We start from the raw sequence: 6470 nt of genomic DNA on the forward strand, positions 1-6470 counted from the left end.
AGCCTGAAAATGCATCCTATCAACAAAATAACAATAATTCAACAATAAGATCTATTATTGAACATCTGCAGCACATCACATTTGAGCAAGAGATGAGTCCGATTAGCCAACCAAACAAAAACCGCTTGAAGACTACTCTGCTGGATCCTTGGGCAGTAATTAGTTGTTATTTGAAAACTAAAAAATGGAGCAAATTAATTAAATTGCCTTTTTGCAAGCTAGCTACCACCAACTAACAGTCAATGGCGTGAAAGTTGAAGCCCCTACTCTTTTGCATCATCAATTGCTGATAGATTAAATTTGAGCCGTGGGCTGGCAATTTCCCAATGTATGTTTGATCATTTTCTCTCAAGAAAAAGAAAAAGGTATGTTTGATCATTTTCCTATAGAATTTTCTCTCAACTTTCAGGAAACTTCGTGGGTGTGAAGGAGAAGAACCCACGCCCCAGGTTTCAATCAATTTAACCCTTCTCTCTCTATCCGCATCAAAAGTCAGGGGTCGATAATAGTTATACGAAAGTGTACCACCAATGGCAGCCTTAAGTTCTGGTCACAACTTAATCGTTGGTCTCGTTATTTCTAAGATGAAATTCGAATGATATGCTAACCTATAAAGAGCAGTGATCACATGGGCATCTGTGATGCTGCTTGCAGGTTTCTCTTGATGCCCTCAATAATGTGGCAAACCATTTGCTCTTTTCAGTTGAGAGTTCTCTTTATTTAATATCTTACCCCTCAAAGAAAAGGAAGCCAATGACCGGAGCATGAGGTTATCACTGAAGCTCTTTGATGGCGCCTTTGCATATCTGCAGTCATATCAGAATTAGGTTGGTCCACGTAAAATTTGAGAAAAAAAAATCAATTATAATGATAAATCTTTGTAGTTACTATGCCAAGTTTGGTATCCATAAATTAATTATGCAGTAATGGTTGTTGCATAAGATAAGTCTCACTCATTTTTGACTGCCAACTGAAAATAAATTTAGAATCGCGATAATTCATAATGGCCAATGTCGTTGACGGTGGTGATTCTATATTAGGGACGCAGAATTAATGGTTAAATTGAGCACGCTGAAAACTGAAGATAAATTTGCTAACTCTTCGAACCGAATCAAAGCAAATTCCAGAAAATCCAAAGGAAAAAGACTCGTTAACTAGGAAGAATATTTCAGGAAAGCAAATAAAATAGCCGAAACAAAGGAAAAATCACAAACAAAAATCAAGGGCAGATCCATTCAATTTTTGCATCCAAACAAATCACAAATAAATAGTTGATTGGCGATTATCACGACAGTATCTCAAAAGAGGCCCCAAATCAAAGCCCACTAGTAAGATCCAATCAGATGACCCCATTCAATTTCTATATTGGCTAATTTGTGCATGTGAAAACAGAGTACAAAATTCTTCATTGAGAATATCCAAGCAACTGAGAAAAGATTCAGAACATTTACCTTGTCGGACTTCGTTGAACGGACGAAGAGATTTTAACGGTGTATCAGTGCAAGGAGACGATGAAAGGAAACACTTGTAACCCTTTTTAGATAAGCTAAAAAACACATGAATGGAAAACAGAGGAAACACTGGCAACACTTATATAAGAGGACACCAGAAACCTTGCTGAAGAAGACTCCTGCTGGCGGGGTATGTGGAGTTGGAAGGGCCATATTAGCACCATATCAGCGCAGATGTAGCCTGTCCTCGCCTTCATGTGATGATTGAGTATACGCTACACGCTCTTCGTGACTGTTCCGTTGTCAAAAGGATTTGGAATGAGCTGCTGCCGAGTGTTGATTATGATACATTTTTTCTCTTTGCCCTTACGTGAACGGGTGTTCCATAGTCTGAAAACTAATAGTCAGAAGGGTAGCAATGGGAAGTGGACTTGCATTTTTGGGGTAGCTCTTTGGAGGATTTGGCACTGGCGTAACAAGTATGTTTTTGAAGCTATAAATCCAAGTTTGTACATCCAAAACTTTTGACGATGAGTGTCGACGAGCATGGAAAGTCTCTTTTAATTAAAAAAAAAAAGAAAGATCAGAAACAAAAAGAAAAATAAACCACCACAAACTTTACACAAAATCTTCTGGGCTCCCCATCTCCAAATCAACACAAACCCAGATCTCCGAATTTTCAAAAACAACAATGTGAATTTTTACTCAAGAGACCATTCTACTACATATATATATGTATATTGTATAGAGAGGGAGAATGCTATATTTAGTTTTCTTTGCTTTCGTAATAATTTTGTAGTTATTACTGCAAAAGACAAGACATTTTAAAATATATCTATTGTACCATGTCAGCCGAAAAACAACAAATAATGTCATAACATGTGTGTATTTATTTTGTAAACTATCATGCAAGTAGTGGTTGTATTAAATTCAATTACACATGTCATGCATGTATTAATTGGTTGTAATATAACAGATGTATTCTAGAATTTCTCTTACAAAGACAAGACAACTACCTCACACGTGGTGTGCCCAACTCATCATCTCAATCAAGTTGAGAATTTATATTTACCTCGTTGGTTTTTTTTTTTTTAAACTCGACATTGATCACATTTTGTTTGGTTAGTACCTGAAATTCTAAACCCAGAAAGTGACTAAATAGTAAATAGGTGCCTTCATTAACTCTATACATTCGTATCATTTGTGGAACCAAACAAATTGTTCATGCTTAACAAATAAAAAAAATTAAGGAGCCAAAAAACAAAGTCATCACACAACTAATCCAAATAAACAACACCATTTCTCAATCCATATAAACCAACACATTTACAAAAGAGCACAATCCAAATGAATATTGAACAAATCAATCCGTTGTTTAATGAAAGTCGCAAATCCACAAATAAAGCTAAAATGAGAAAGCCTATCATTCCAATAGTGTTGAAATATACAAAAACAAAATATACCTTATAACATTGTAATTAGCACTAATGGCAAAGAAAATCAACAATAAAATTCTCTAACCATTTCATGCCATTTTTATGTTTAACCCAAAAAAACATAGTTGAACAAATGGAAACATTGATTGAGTTCATAATTGACAGATTGAAAGCTCATTTAATCTCCAATTCTCTCATAATTATAATTCACAAACAATGTCCTAGTCTATATTTAAGCTTCATTGGATCTACAGAGTCCTAAAAGCTCAACTAATGAAATTGTTTATCTATAATATTTTCATCGTGAAAATAAAAGAAGATTATCAATAAACAGAATAACAGAACATCAATCCCAAAAGAATCAAATGAAAGAATCCATATCTTGATCTTGTTAATGAAGCAAAATTGCCAAAACTGTGAAAGACGTTTGCTACAACGCCGTAACATTTCCGGAAAGAAGGGCTAGAGCCATAAAATCCTTGCATATTTACAAAAACACACATTAAAATTAAATCTAAGCTTTGCAATATCATAAATTAGTAACCAGTCTCATTGAATTCTACAATATTCCTACTTTTAGATCAATTTCTAGTAAGTTGTACATTTATGCTTGGCCTTAATGATTACCATGGTCAGTATCGAATAAGTGAAATAAAATAATTGAACTTAAAAGCACCTTGTTGGAAAGAAATTGATGCTAAATTACTAATGTTGGCCAACTGAGCCACTTACAAGACAGTTAGGCCCCAAGATCCATGGTCATGCTTATTCCATATATTAAAAAAAAATTGATAAAACAAACCTGAACAGCCAAGCCTTCATAAACAAGAATTTATAAAGCTATAGATAATACAGAATTATAGTTAAGTTCAATATATAAAAATCTCCTAAATGAATCTCGCTGAGAGATCTATTAGAAATCTCCCAAATGAATCTGCCACCCCTCTTGGTAGAGTCACTTTAATAATTGAAACTAATAGTATATAGTACTAAAGCTATTGGGAGCTTTCACAACAAAGAATTACTATGATAAAAGCACAATCCTTCCCAATCATGTCTAAAAAAAAGTTACATAATTATTGGTTAAGTGATAGTCTAATTAACTCTAACAAAGCCAATTTTATTTTCATAAATTAAAACTCAAAACTAACTAAAAAATCTTCTTTTAAAGAAGAATTTACAAAGTGCTTCTCAGAACCAAGTATCTTTTATTCCCTAAAGGGGAAAAAAATACAAATATGAACGCAAAGTAACTGGATACCCAAGAAATTGGATTAGTTCACCAAGAAACTCAATTATGCAATATAATCAATGCCTTCAATTAAAAGAAAAATGAACTCAAAAGTACCTGAATCCAGAAGAAGATATAAAATATTGCCCTTAACAGCTTAGCTGACCTGATTCAATTAATGATTAATTAGTAATTAAGAAAAATGACCACACATATAATATAAACATTTATCTTGAACAACTAAAAAAAAAAATTCAACTTATCATATAAGATTGTTTAACATATTACATCTATCTCATACAAGCCTATCTTATTTTCCCAAATTCCATTGCCCCACTAATTCATTTTAACCAGTAACATGTAATGTAAAATCAAATAATATGGCATTTAGATTATCATATCAAATGTGAAATTGACATTTAAGCAAATAGACAATGGGGATATAAACCAAAAAAAAAAATCAAATAACAGGTAAATGTTTCTTTATTTTTGTCGATAATTTAGGGATTCTTATCTATTTTCTTGTTATTTGAATAAAATAGGAAAATACCATAAATCAGGAAAGTAGATACACTCTGATTTTATGGTCCCTAAAATTAGCCCTAGAATTGCTCTATAGTTTTCCTCTTTATTTCCACCGATCACTATGTTTTGAATAATAAGGAAAAGTTCTATAGCTTTGTCTCTCTGTTTTTTCCTTTTTTGCTACATGGTATCAGAACTTTAGGGTTTGCCCATGAATTACAAAGTAGCCATGGTTGGCTCTAATTTGGCTTTCTCCGACGCTAACAGCACTGCGACATCCTCTGAAGGGATTTCCCATCCATCCCCAATGGTGCCTGTTAGTGAAAATACTTTACAAATAACCATTCACAAGTTAAATGGTAAAAATTATTTAGAGCGGTCGTAGTTTGTGTGTTTGGTGATTGATGGCAAAGGCAAACTTGGATATTTAAATGGAGAAATTCAACCTCTAGCTGTTGATGACCCAAAATTCCTACAGTGGCGATCATAAAATTCAATGGTTACTGCATGGCTTATTAATTCCATGGAACCTACTTTAGGAAAGCTGTTCATGTTTTTGCCAACTGCTCGTGATGTCTAGGAGGCTGTTAGAGAGACATACTCTGACCTAGAGAATAATTCTCAATTATATGAAATAAACACTCGGATGTGGCGGACGCAACAAGGTGATAGAGATATAATTGCATATTATAATGACATGATGATTTTATGGCAGGAATTGGATATGTTTGAAGTTGAGGTGTGGGAGAGTCCAAATGACAGCGCTCGATACAAGAAAAAAGTTGAGCAAAGTCGAGTGTTTGTATTTTTGGCAGGACTAAATACAGACCTTGATGAGGTTTGAGGACGAGTTTTGGGGCGAAAACCTCTGCCCTCTATTAGAGAAGTTTTTTTAGAGGTTTGTCGCGAGGAAGCTCGGAGACATGTGATGTTAAAGCGAGTAGAGGAACTAAAGACTGATCTTGATGGTTTAGCCCTTGTAGCTCGTAGTAATGAGCAACGAGGAGGCAAACAAAGGCCATGGTGTGATCATTGTCGGAAACCGTGGCATACACAAGAAAGTTGTTGGAAACTCCATGGAAAACTTGCAAATTGGAAGAAGAAATCAAGTGACGATGCTCGGCTAGTAGGAGATACTCGTGCTTTACAAGTTAGCACCACTAATCTAGAGCAGCAGTCATCCTCAGAATATCATCCTTTTACTAAGGAGCAAATGGAGCACCTATACAAGATGTTTCAATCCCAATCCACAAGAAATTCTAGTTCATCTTGTTCTTTAGCCCAATCAGGTAATTTTTTCACCACAGCCTTTACCTGTATCAATCCAAACACCTCCTGGATATTAGATTCTAGAGCAACTGATCATATGACTGGGTCTTCGTAGTTGTTTTCTTCTTATTCATCTTGTGCAAGAAATCAAAAGGTCAAAATAGCAGATGGTTCCTTTGCAACTATTGCAGGGAAAGGAAAAATTATTATTTCTCTTTTTTTTACTTTGAAAGTTCTTCATGTTCCTCATTTTTCCTATAATCTCTTGTCAGTTAGTAAATTAACTCGTGATCATAACTGTTAAATTAATTTTTGGTCCTCTCATTGTAAATTTCAGGATTTAACCTTGGGGAAGACGACTGGGGATGCTAGGCAAGACGGTAGCCTCTACCTCTTTAATAATGGTTCGAACTTTGGAAGGCAAGACTAGCAGACTTGTTTCAATTCTATTTCTATTTTCAGTTACAATGAGATTATGTTATGGCATTTTCGGTTGGGACATCCAAGTTTTCAAAATTTAAAGCAGCTATTACCCAAATTATTCATGAATAAAAATGC

The 6470-nt window shown here is 34.5% G+C and overlaps 1 long non-coding RNA gene across 2 annotated transcripts; it reads right to left on the minus strand.

Annotated features, from left to right (window-relative positions):
- LOC127902061 (uncharacterized) lies at positions 1-2211 on the minus strand. 2 transcript variants are annotated; one of them, XR_008054492.1, is made up of 2 exons: positions 1452-2211; positions 1-806 (listed from the first exon to the last, which is right to left on the minus strand). It is a non-coding gene; the product is annotated as an uncharacterized LOC127902061 (long non-coding RNA). The 2 variants fall into 2 exon arrangements; XR_008054493.1 differs by having other exon boundaries at positions 889-2211.
- Between the last annotated feature and the right edge of the window lie 4259 nt (positions 2212-6470).

Source organism: Citrus sinensis, chromosome 5 (assembly GCF_022201045.2).
Source record: "Citrus sinensis cultivar Valencia sweet orange chromosome 5, DVS_A1.0, whole genome shotgun sequence".
NCBI lineage: Eukaryota > Viridiplantae > Streptophyta > Magnoliopsida > Sapindales > Rutaceae > Citrus > Citrus sinensis.